This window comes from Lissotriton vulgaris, chromosome 1_1 (genome assembly GCF_964263255.1).
Source record: "Lissotriton vulgaris chromosome 1_1, aLisVul1.2, whole genome shotgun sequence".
Taxonomy (NCBI): domain Eukaryota; kingdom Metazoa; phylum Chordata; class Amphibia; order Caudata; family Salamandridae; genus Lissotriton; species Lissotriton vulgaris.
In genome coordinates this window covers 1010131227-1010143514 of record NC_141685.1, presented here as the reverse complement: position 1 = coordinate 1010143514, position 12288 = coordinate 1010131227, and positions in this window count along the sequence as shown.

Sequence of the window (12288 nt, the reverse complement as noted above, 5' to 3'; positions counted from 1 at the left end):
AGATGAAGAGATCACGCACCTCCAGCAGGAAGTGATACGGCTCCGGGACCAGCAAATCGATCTTCAATCACACGCGGAGGACCTTGAGAATCGGTCCCGGAGGAACAACATCCGGGTCCGGGGTGTGCCTCTCGGAGAGGAAGGGGAGGACGCTGCGGGCTACTTGCGTGACCTATTCAAAGAGATACTGGGTGAGCCAACCGATTTTCTGATCAGGATAGACAGGGCACATAGAGAGGGCCTGCGGCGCCGTTCTTCAGCACCCCCCCTCCCCCCCCCACCGACCTCTTGGCTTTCCTGACGGATTATCCCTTGAAGGAGATGATCCTCCGTGAGGCCCGGACCAAGCCTTCCCTGGAGTTTAGGGGTCACCGAGTGGCCCTCTTCCAAGATCTCTCAGTGATCACGTTGCAGAAACGCAAATCCTTTAAGATAGCGACTGATTTCCTGAGGGAGCATGACACTCCGTATTCGTGGGGCCACCCGTTTCGCCTCATCTTCCGATGGAATGGCACACTGCATCAGTTGCGCTCCCTTCAGGACATCTGCGGGGTGCTGGGCATCACAGCAACTGACGAGGACGCGCCCACCCCACGACGCAGACGTGTCACCAGGGATGGCTGGCAGTCGGTCCCTGGCCGCCGGCATTCTACCTCATCGGCAAGACCGAATTCACCTACTATCCGGGCGGAAATGGATAGCGCAGTGAGAGGAGTAGCCAGGGATACGGCAACCGGTGAAGTTGCGCTGACTGCCTAAGAAGAACTCCGGGGGGAGGTCAACATCGCTTTATTGATGTCGCAGGTTTGGGGGCCTAGAGGGGGGAGGGGGGAGCGGTTGGTTGCGTAGTGGCTGGACGTCCACTTCTGTGACTTTCCACAGACTTGTCCGTTATGGACCAGACTGGGACATTGGTTCCTCTGGAACAGTTTGGGGGAAATGGGGTGTTGGGTGGGGGCTGCAGGTGGGGCTTAGTTGGGGAGTGGGAGTTTCAGGGAGGGATCCGGGAGTTGGGTAAGGGAAAAGGGGTCATCCAGTGCACCACGCAGATAATTGCCGCGTTCACAGCCTTCGTTTGCTGGGTCTTGGCTGGATGGGGGCATGGCGCGCTTACGGGGAGAAGGGTGACGGCTGATCAACGCGCTGCGCAGCTAACGGATACACTGGAGTCGGCCACACATTGCAGGTTGCCTGGCGGAGGACGTTGCATGCCCACATACCATTTTTTCTTTGCCGTTTTGCTTATGACACCGGGGTGGGTGCCCATGACTTCTGTGGCCTTAGGTCAGGGTAACCGCGCTTTCACACACATAATCCATTATGCCCCCTTACACTTTTAAGGTTGTGACCCTAAATGTCCGGGGTTTGAATAATCCCGTCAACAGGAGGGTAGTGCTTTCCCTCTTGGAGAATGCTCATGCGGACATATGCCTCCTCCAAGAGACACACTTGCTACCACAGGACACGCATAGGCTACGCTCACATAAGTTCCCGGTCCAATTCTTCTCCTCTTGCACTACTAAGACTGCGGGGGTGGCAATTCTGGTAGCTAGACACTTTCAAGGGGATCATCTCCTTAAGTTTGCCGAACAGAAGGGTCGATTGCTAGCACACAGGTTCAGGATAAGGGGACTCACATTCACTATCGGGTCACTCTATAGCCCTAATGATCGGCAGGAACGCTTCCTGCAGTCAGCGGTGGAGGATATCACTGCCTCGTCAGACAGGCATATTATTCTCGGTGGAGATTTTAATATGGTCTTTGACTCTACTGTGGACAGATCAGCCCAAAACTCTTCGCAGGTCGGGGAATTCTCAGCCTGCTGTAAAGCGCGGCTAGCGGAGGTAGACCTTCTGGATCTTTGGCGTCATATGCACCCCACAGACAGGGATTACTCCTATTATTCCCACGCGCATAAGACATATGCAAGGCTGGACCATCTTCTGGTTACTAGGATTTATTCCTTGTAAAAGAAATATAGGTCCCTCTAGAGGTACCCGCTTTGGCTTAGTTTACCATCTTCTGGTTACGTCTTCGGTGCAGGCGCTGGTCTCGGGGGCGGACATGGGTGTGTTATCTTTATCGGACCACGCTCCAGTGGAGGCCACGCTGTGTCTACCCCACGCAGCTCATCCTTCGAAGACATAGCGCCTCCGGGATACCCTGTTACATAGGAAAGTCGTGGTGGACCGTATTGAGGTGGCGCTCCGGGACTACTTGGCCCATAATGATAACGCTGACACCACCCGGGCCACACAGTGGGCGGCCCTGAAAGCAGTCCTTCGGGGAGAATTCTTGGCGATCTCTGCGGCCGACAACAAAGAACGACGGGCCAAGAGGGAAGAACTTACGGACAGAGCCCGGGAGCTAGAACTGATACACCGCAGGACAGGGGCATCTAGAATCTGGCGCCAGCGAGAAAGCTTCTAGCAGCCCTAGATCTGGATCGAGCAGAGTACGCGGCACTCCGGCTGCGCCACGCCTTTTATACAGGGGGAGACCGTTGTGGTAAGCTGTTGGCCAATAGGCTCCGAGTTGCACGTCAGAGCCAGCTAGTGAGGGAGATTATCGACTCTGCAGGGGCAGTGGAAACAGAAGATGCTCGTATCTCAGCCGTGTTCCGCGGGTTTTACGCGAAGCTTTATACCGGCGAACCGCCGGACGAGGCAGCCATGGCCTCCTATCTGGGTTCGGTCGCCTTGCCCTCTCTAGATCCTCTGCAAGCGGAACACCTGAATAGGGAGATTAAGATAGAGGAGGTGGTGTCGGCCATTGCTCGACTTAAACACGGCAAGGCCCCGGGCCCGGATGGTTACACCGCGCTCTTTTATAAAACGTTTTGCACGTCGCTAGCCCCTATCCTTACTCGCCTTTTTAACTCATTTGCGGAACCAGGGGCCATCCCGCCTGACCTCCTGCGAGCTTCCGTTACGGTCATCCCTAAGCCAGGGAAGGACCCGAAACACTGTGGTTCCTACAGGCCGATATCCCTTTTGAACGTGGACTTAAAACTCTACACGGGGATCCTGGCCAGTCGACTTGCACCTCACCTACCCGGTCTTATCGACCCTGATCAGGCGGGCTTTGTACCGGGGAGGCAGACGGTCGACAATACAAAACGGGTGGTCCACCTGCTGGAGAAGGCCTCCCGGATTCTGGGGGAACGAATGTTGCTAGCAGTGGACGCGGAGAAGGCGTTTGACCGAGTGCATTGGCCCTACCTGGAACGGGTCCTGGTGAAGGCGGGCTAAGGGGAAAAGTTCCGCTCCATGATCCTCAACTGCTACAGGGGGCCGACGGCTGTGGTCCGCGTGAATGGGTACACTTCTGCGGCCTTTACCATCGAAAGGGGCACTAGGCAGGGATGGCTACTCACGCCCCTGCTCTTCGCTTTATACATGGAGCCGTTTGCTCAGCGAGTGTGTGACAATCCGGCGGGGATACGGATGGGAGGATTCACGCACGCTATCAGCCTTTATGCTGACAATGTCATCTTCTCATTGGCTACGCCCCAGTCGGCCTTACCGGCCTGCATAGAGGAGCTGGCCTCCTTTGGAGCGGTCGCGGGCTTTAAGATGAACATGGGGAGGTCGGTGGCTTTGGATGTCTCCCTGGAGCCGGCCACTAGGACCTACCTGCAGAATAGATTCCCCATGCTCTGGTCGTCAGAGGCGATACCCTACCTGGAGATTTTGATAGCCCCCACGTTGCCGGCTATGGTTTCGGCTAACTACTCAGCTCTAGGGGCAAAGATTAGGGAGGAATTGGGTCGATGAAACCGTGGCATCCTTTCTTGGTTGGGCAGGATTGCAGCTATTAAAATGACGGTTTTACTGCACGTTCTTTATTTATTCAGGGCTCTGCTGCTCCAGCCTCCGGCCGGCTGGATCCCACAACTGCAGTCGGAGGTGGCGCGTTTCATATGGCAAGGGAAAAAACCCAGAATGCGCAGGGCCCCCTCACTTCTGGCTCCCGAGGCGGGGGGGCTGGGAATTCCTGACTTTCGTAAATATTTTCAGGCCGCGCAGCTGCGGTACTTGGTGGAATGGTGCAGATGGGAGTCTGATAACCATTGGCTCTTCCAGGATCAGGCGGTGGCTGGCAGGCCTCTGCAGGAAGTCCCCTTCTTACGCCGGCCTCACCGACCTAAGAACCTGTACGCCTCTTATCACTAGGGTGCCTCTGAGGGTCTGGGATGCCACTTGCATCAAGTATGACCGTACCATGTTCCCGTCGCCGCTCACGCCGTTAGTGGACAACCCAGACTTTGCCCCAGGAATGGAAAAAGGGGCGTTCACACACTGGCGGCAGGCGGGGTGCAGAGCTTTGTGCCACATGTACGGCCCTGAAGGAGTTGTCCCCTTTCCGCAGTTCCGTCAGGAATTTTCTCTCCCTGAGACTGATCGACATCGCTATATGCAAGCCCGCCACTGGGCTCTTCAACCTCAGGTGAAAGAGACGGCAGATAGACACCTTTCATTGTATGAGAGATGGGTGCTGTCACGTACATCGGATTCTAAACTGATCACGGATCTCTACGGGTTTTTAAAACATCCTCCAATGCACTTTTACAACCCCGGGAGAGAACGCTGGGAGCGAGAGCTAGGGAGAACGTTAAGCCCCAAGAAGTGGGAACACATTTCCTATAGAGCGCGGCACTCGGCATATTACATGGGCCTCACCGACACACTGACCAAGGTCTCCACCTACTGGTACTACACACCTGAGCGGATTCACAAGTTTGACGTAGTAAGGAAGACACGTGTTAGCGAGGGTGCGGGCACAGGGGTACACTCACGCACATTCTATGGGACTGCCCTCTCCTGGCCGCCTATTGGAAGGAGGTGCTGGATGAAATAGACGCTCATTTTGGTATTGAGCTCCCGCGCTTCCCTGCATACACCCTGCTGGGACTCCCGAATGGGCTGATGTACCCCCTCAGATCCCGTAGAGGTAGGCAAATAGCCATCGCCCTAGGTTCAGCGGTCCAGAACATTTTGATACATTGGCGCACTACCACAACACCCACCATCACAGGCTGGCTCCATAGGCTGTGGCATGTGCTGGGTATGGAAAAATTGTCCCTCGTGGTGGCAGGGGACATAGCGCAATTTAACGAACTCTGGCAACCATTTCACTCCTTACTGCTCACAGAGTTTAGGGAACTTACCTGTCCCAAATACCTCCGCCTCATGAGGCTAACGAGCCCGGCATCGCCTGACCAGTGACCCGGTACGAGATTCCCTTTCCCCGTGAGAGGCGGCCTTGATGTACGCTTTGGATGGAGCTTGTGCACTGGACGACGGGTGGGGAGGGTGGGGGGGGGCTGGGTTAGGGGAGTTGGAAGTTGGGGTTTGGGGGGTGTTTGCAATAAATGTCGTGTCATACTGGGACAATGCATTCTTCCTACTGCAGTGTTAGATTAACACATGTGACCTGCGTCTACTAGCCCTTTGCCAGGATCTTGATACTTCCAGCTTCCACAGATTGCATTGTGTATTTGTCTTGGTGTGTCATGCTGAATAAAGTACTTTAAACATAAAATATACGGCCTCCTAGTATCTGTGACATGTGACTCCTTTACCTTGTAATCTTGCATCATGGCGGCCAACAAGTAAAGGCGCGGGCGGCAGATGCTTAGCAGAACCCTTCGTGGATACCCAGTTTTTTCGAATTCCAGGATAATATGTCCCTGGTGCCCTTGATGAACAAGTTACTTACCTTTGGTAACGATATATCTGTAAGAAACAGTAGTTAGTATTAGATTCCTTACCTTAGAATATCCCCAGGCGTCAGACTGGATCCGGAAATTTTTGCGTAGCAATACCCCTGCGCATCGTTAGGCGTCGTCTCTGGCTCCGCGTCCGTCGTCGGCTGCGCCGAAATGATGTCGGAGTACTTAGACGCCACCCATGCGCTCTGACGTCAGTTCTTAGCCACAGCTTTTCCGCGCCAGATACGCAGAGCCATGCTAGAACCAACACTGGTGCCAAGAAACTAGGGCCCTGAAAGGGGGATAACCTTAACCCTAGGTATCAGTTCGCAGAACGGGGAGGATGGGTGGGGCGTTAAGGAATCTAATACTAACTACTGTTTCTTACAGATATATCGTTACCGAAGGTAAGTAACTTGTTCATCTGAAAGAAACACGTTAGTATTAGATTCCTTACCTTAGAATAGATACCCCAGCAATACCAACCCTGGTGGTGGGTCTGCGAACCAATACTCACACCAGGAAGTCCTGGAGGACGAAACGGCCAAAGAAGCCATCCCTCCGGACCTGACTGTCCAGGCAGTAGTGCCTCGCAAAGGTGTGCAGCGAGGCCCACGTAGCCGCCTGGCAAATGTCCTGCAGGGGGACTCCCCGACCCAGGGCAGTAGTAGCCGCCGTGACCCGAGTGGAATGGGCCCTCAGTCCAACTGGAGGCTCCTTTCTAGCCAAGGAGTAGCACGCCTTGATGCAAAAGACGACCCACCGAGAGATGGTCCGGTTATGCACCGCCCGTCCCTTCTTCGCACCCACGTAACCAACAAAGAGTTGGTCATCCACCCGGAACTGGCGTGTGCGATCCACATAGAATGAAAGCGCACGTTTTGGGTCCAGACGATGGAGCCGCTCTTCATCCTTTGAGGGATGCGGAGGCGGGAAGAAGGAGGGCAAGGTGATGGACTGCCCGACGTGGAAGGCAGAGACTACCTTGGGCAGGAAAGATGGTTTTGTACGCAACACCACTTTGTCCGGATGCACAGACAGGAAGGGAGGTTTGCAAGAGAGCCTGGAGCTCACTCACCCTCCTGGCAGAGGTGATGGCAACCAGGAAAGCTGTCTTCAAGGTGAGAAGACGGAGAGGACAAGAGTGAAGTGGCACAAAGGGAGCGCACATCAGGAAAGTAAGAACTAGGTTCAAGTCCCACTGAGGCATCACAAAAGGGACAGGAGGAAACATGTGCGTGATGCCCTTCAGAAAACGAGTAACTATAGGGGACTTGAACAAAGAAGGTTGATCAGGCAGCCTTAGGAAGGCCGAAAGGGCAGAACGGTAGCCCTTGATAGTGCCCAGAGCAGAGCCCTGCTGGGCAAGAGAAAGAAGGAAGAGAAGAACTTCAGAAAGAGGGGCAGAAAGGGGATCCACAGCCTTTGCTGTGCACCATGCCACAAATTTGTTCCACCGGCAGGCGTACACCGACTTAGTGGAGGGACGCCTGGCTGCCAGAATAACATTACAAACTTCAGGAGGCAAGTCAAATGGCCTCAACTGCCGCTGCTCAATGTCCAAGCATGGAGGTGGAGACTGGACAGGTTCGGGTGGAGGACCGTCCCCTGCTTCTGCGACAGAAGGTCCTCCTGAAGAGGCAGACGGATCGGGGGACCGACTGACATATTGAGTAGCTCGGGATACCAGAACCTTCGAACCCAGTCCGGAGCCACAAGGATGACTTGGGCCCGGTCGCACCTGATCTTCTTCAGCACTCTGGGCAGAAGTGGTATAGGCGGAAAGGCGTATAACAGACCGCAACTCAACTCGCAACGAAATGCTTTGCCGAGCGAGTGCCGCCTTGGAAATTCCAACGCGCAGAACTGATGACATTGCGCGTTCTCTTCGGTGGCGAATAGATCTAACCAAGGCTCTCCCCACTGCAGAAAGATGCCTTGCGCCACGTCCGAGTTCAGACGCCATTCGTGATCCATCGAGCACCGTCGGCTGAGTTCGTCCGCCCTAGCGTTCAGAGAACCCGCCAGGTGGTGAACCACCAGGGTCACGCCCTGATGTTCCAGCCACTGCCAGAGCCACAGAGCCTCTTGACAGAGGGTCCAGGACCCCACACCGCCCTGTTTGTTGCAGTACCACATGGCGATGGTGTTGTCTGTGAACACCTGCACTACACTCTCCCGGAGAGAGGGGAGGAATGCCTTCAGTGCTAGACAAAACGCCCGCAGCTCCAGAAGGTTGATATGGAGCCGGGACTCCGCCGGAGACCAGAGGCCTCTGACCTCCGCCTCTCCCAAGTGGCCTCCCCAGTCCTGGAGGGACGCGTCCGTCACCACCACGAGCTCCGGTTGGGGAAAGGAGAGGGATCTGCCGTTGACCCAATCGCGGTCCGTGAGCCACCATTGCAGCGGTCTCGCAGCACCCTCCAAGATCAGGACATGGTCGGACAGGTTGACCTGATGCTGGGCCCACTGAAACTTCAGGTCCCACTGCAGAGCCCGCATCCGCCACCAGGCGTGATGCACCAGAAGGATGCAGGAAGCCATCAGCCCCAGGAGCCGCAGCGTCAACCTGACCGAAACCCGGTATAACGGCTGAAAGATCGGAATCAAAGCCTGAATATCCCGGACTCGCTGCTCGGGAGGATAAACTCGAAACTGCGCCGTGTCCAGAACAGCTCCGATGAAGAGGAGCTTTTGGGAGGGGCACAGGTGTGATTTCGGCACGTTGATGGAAAACCACAGCAGGTGCAGGAGATCCGCCGTAACCTGGAGGTGGTTGACTGTTTGGGGCGAGCCCGCCTTCAACAACCAGTCGTCGAGGTAGGGGAAGACTGAAACCCCTAACCTGCGCAGATGAGCTGCGACCACCGCCATCACTTTCGTGAACAACCGTGGGGCGCTAGTAAGGCCAAAGGGGAGCACGGTGAATTGAAAGTGCTCGAGGCCTACCGTGAACCGCAGGTAACGTCGGTGGGCCGGCAGGACGGGGATGTGAAAGTAGGCGTCCTGCAAGTCCAACACCACCATCCAGTCTTGCAAGTCTAGGGCAGCCAAGACTTGAGCTAAAGTCAACATCTTGAACTTCTCCTTCCGGAGGAAGCCGTTGACGCTCCACAGGTCCAAGATAGGGCGCAGGCCCCCTTTGCCCTTCTTGGGTACCAGAAAGTAGTGGGAGTAGCAACCACACCCTACTTCTGGCCCAGGAACGCGCTCGATGGCCCCCTTGGCCAAGAGGGCCGTAACTTCCTCCTGCAGAAGTTGCAAGTGGTCCCCCGACACGCGGTGGTACTGCGGTGGCATGGCTGGAGGGGTCGCCTCGAAGGGGAGGGAGTAGCCCCTTCGGACGATTTGCAGCACCACCTGTCCGATGTGACTGTGCGCCAGTGGAAGAGGTGATGGCGAACCCTGCCCCCCCACTGGCGTCACAGGGGCCTGAAAAATCGGACTAGGAAGATTTTGAGGCGAATGCTGCGGGAGCGGGTGCGGACCCCAACCGCCTCCCCGGCGGTTCCCACGGCCGCCACCTCGCTGAAGATTCTGTTGCGGCGTGTGGCTGACGGTCCGTGTGGGGGCGCCCCTTCCTTGGCCACGAAAAGCACCCATTTGCTGGCGCGGGGCCGAGAGGCCTAAGGACTTGGCCGTAGCCCTGGAGTCCTTAAAGCGCTCAAGCGCGTGGTCTGCCTGCTCGCCAAACAGGCGACGGCCATCAAACGGCATGTCCAGAAGTGTAGCCTGGACATCGGCCAAAAAATTGGCGCACCGTAGCCAGGCGTGGCGTCTGACCGCCACTGTCGTGGCCATCGCTCTGCCTAGCGCCAAATTGTTCAAACCTCTTGGATGCCCTGTCGGGAGGGGCCGACGGGAACGCGGTCTGGGAGTTAAAGGCCTGGATAACCAGGCTCTCGGGGGTTGGATGGGTCGACAGGAAGCTTGGGTCACCCGGAGCCGGGCGGTAGCGTCTGGCCACGTTCCTGTCCACAGGCTGTCCTGAGGCGGGCTTGGACCAGGTGCCCAGCAGAACGTCAGATAAGGCCTTGTTGAACGGCAGCAGAGGCTCGACCGAGCTTGACTGCGGTTTGAGGACCTCAGTGAGGAGATTAGTCCTCACGGCCGCTGAGGGGAGCGCAAGGTTTAAGGCCTTAGACGCCCACATCAGTACTACGCTATAGGCTGCCCCCTCCTCCATAGCCACGGTCGGAGGGGAGACAAAACCAGTGTCTGGAGAGAGATCCAGGCCACTGGCCTCCCCAAGCTCCTCTGTCCAGTCCGCTTGGTCCTGACACTCCCGTGTCAGAGGGTCCTCAGACCCCTCCCAGTCCTCTTCGTCACCCAATGCCTGGTAGCCAGGATCAACAATCGGGCCTGTTTGTTAAAGTAGAAAGTACCCAAAGCTGTCTCGTACGGCGCCCAACGGGGCCGTGTCGGTGGCTGAACAGGATTGATAGAAGGACTGGGACCGACGTCGACCGAAGTCGGCACCGGTGGTGACACCCTTGGGGGTGGCGCCGGTGAGGTCTAAGGTCGACCGGCGTCGACCCGGATCCGACCGGGGCCTGCGGCACCGGGGCCGAAGCACGCGACCCGCTAGGCCCCGGAGCCGGACCCACTGGGCCCGAAGGCGCCGTGGGGTCCGGTGGAGAAGAGAGCGACCTCATGGCCATGAGGTACGGCTCGATCTCCTCCGGCGTCGCATCCTGCTCAGGGACCCGAAGGTGTGGGGCAGGATGCGGCGCTAGCGACTTCTGCGGAGCTGCGTGGGTGGTGCCACCCAAAACCCCAGCAGCGTCGGGCGAGCGTCGGGGGCGGTCGGAGGAGCGATGATGCCGCTCCGACCTCTCATGCCTCTTACCTGAGGAGGAACCAGAAGTCCGATGCCGACTTCCGGAGCTGCGAGGGCTCCGTCCCCGCGACCGATCCCTCGACCTCCCATGGGACCGGGACCTCGAATGGCGCGGGGCCGACTGCCGGAGCTCGAGCCGCTTGCGGGACCGCTCCCGCCTAGCCTTCGACGTCAGAGCTCGACAGTCGAAACAGGAACGGTCGTCGTGGTCGAGGCCTAGGCATTGCAGACACCGGCGATGAGGGTCGGTATTCGACATCAGTCGACTACACTTCGAGCAGGGTTTGAACCAGGGCATCCCTACCGGCACCTGAAGAGTCGAGAACGACTTGAAGATCAAAAATGATCAAAAAAGTTTTAGTCAAAAAGTGACTAAGGGGTAGAGCTTCTCCGGATCTGCGCTAGCTGGCGCGGAAAAAAGAAGAACTGACGTCTGCGCGCATGGGCGGCGTCTAAGTACTCCGACGTCATTCCGGTGCAGAGGACGCGGACGACGGACGCGGAGCCAGAGACGACGCTTAACGACGCGCAGGGGTATTGCTACGCAAAAATTTCCGGATCCAGTCTGACGCCTGGGGATAATCTAAGGTAAGGAATCTAATACTAACGTGTTTCTTTCAGATAATAGCAGCCTTTATGGAACTACTCTATCCAGGTTAGCGTGATCTAGTTCCAGAGGATCATTAAGACATTACCCGCTTGATATCCTGTACCACAACACAGCTATTGGGAGAACTTTCCCTCCTGGTGCACATAATTTGAAATATCTAATTTGGGATCACCTCGTATTTAGTGAACTATTCATTCCTCATGGTGGCCCGCAATCATTAGGTCGCAGACAATTGATGCCAAACAAGGACATTTGATTAGGAATAGCTATATTCCCTAGCAGCTCTCTTTTTAAAAAAAAAAAGTTAATCTATAAATGGTGGTCATTTGATTCGCTCGCCATCAACTCATATACTGGATCCATATCTTAGAGTCCACTCTACGCGTATATCATTTCAGTGCAATAGACAGTTTCCTGATGAAGGGAGCAATGCCGGAACGTGCTTAGTCTACATCTACCGCATTGCCCCCATCAATCCTTGTATATGGTTCTTTAGATGTTGTAATTTTTTATGTATATATGAATGCACAAATGGATACTATATTTGATATCAAAACGATTTAAAATTAAATCTGTCTGGGTGAAACTGAAAAAGACAAAACAAAAACTACAATTTAAAAATAATATTGAATAATAAAATGCAAAAAGAATTTCTTATATCTATGTGTGACAATTTTGGTTTATTTGTTATGTTTTAAGTGAGATTGTTTTGTGGGTACATACTTGAATTAGACCTAGAACTGCTTACGTCAATTGTTTGACTTAACTGGCTATAGATCTTTACTTAAAGTCCTATACCTTGTTATCCTCATTGTTTTATTGAACATTTCCTAGACTGATTAACATACATGATTCCTTGTCTCTGTGTAAAGTGTCTGATAAGTGATCCAACACCCTGCACTGGTATGAGCAGCTCTAATACAAATAAAATATTGGCGACAGAGGGACTATGGAGAGATGAGGGGCAGTGGTGGCCAGTGGTTGTGAGGGAAGCTGTGGAGAATGAGGCGCACTGAGCGCCATTCAATGTCTGTCACTGTGCTGTTTGAGACTGTTGGGAAGGTGTTGTGATTGGTCTTGAGTGTATGTATGAACTTTAAAAGCACATTGCTTATTTTATAGTG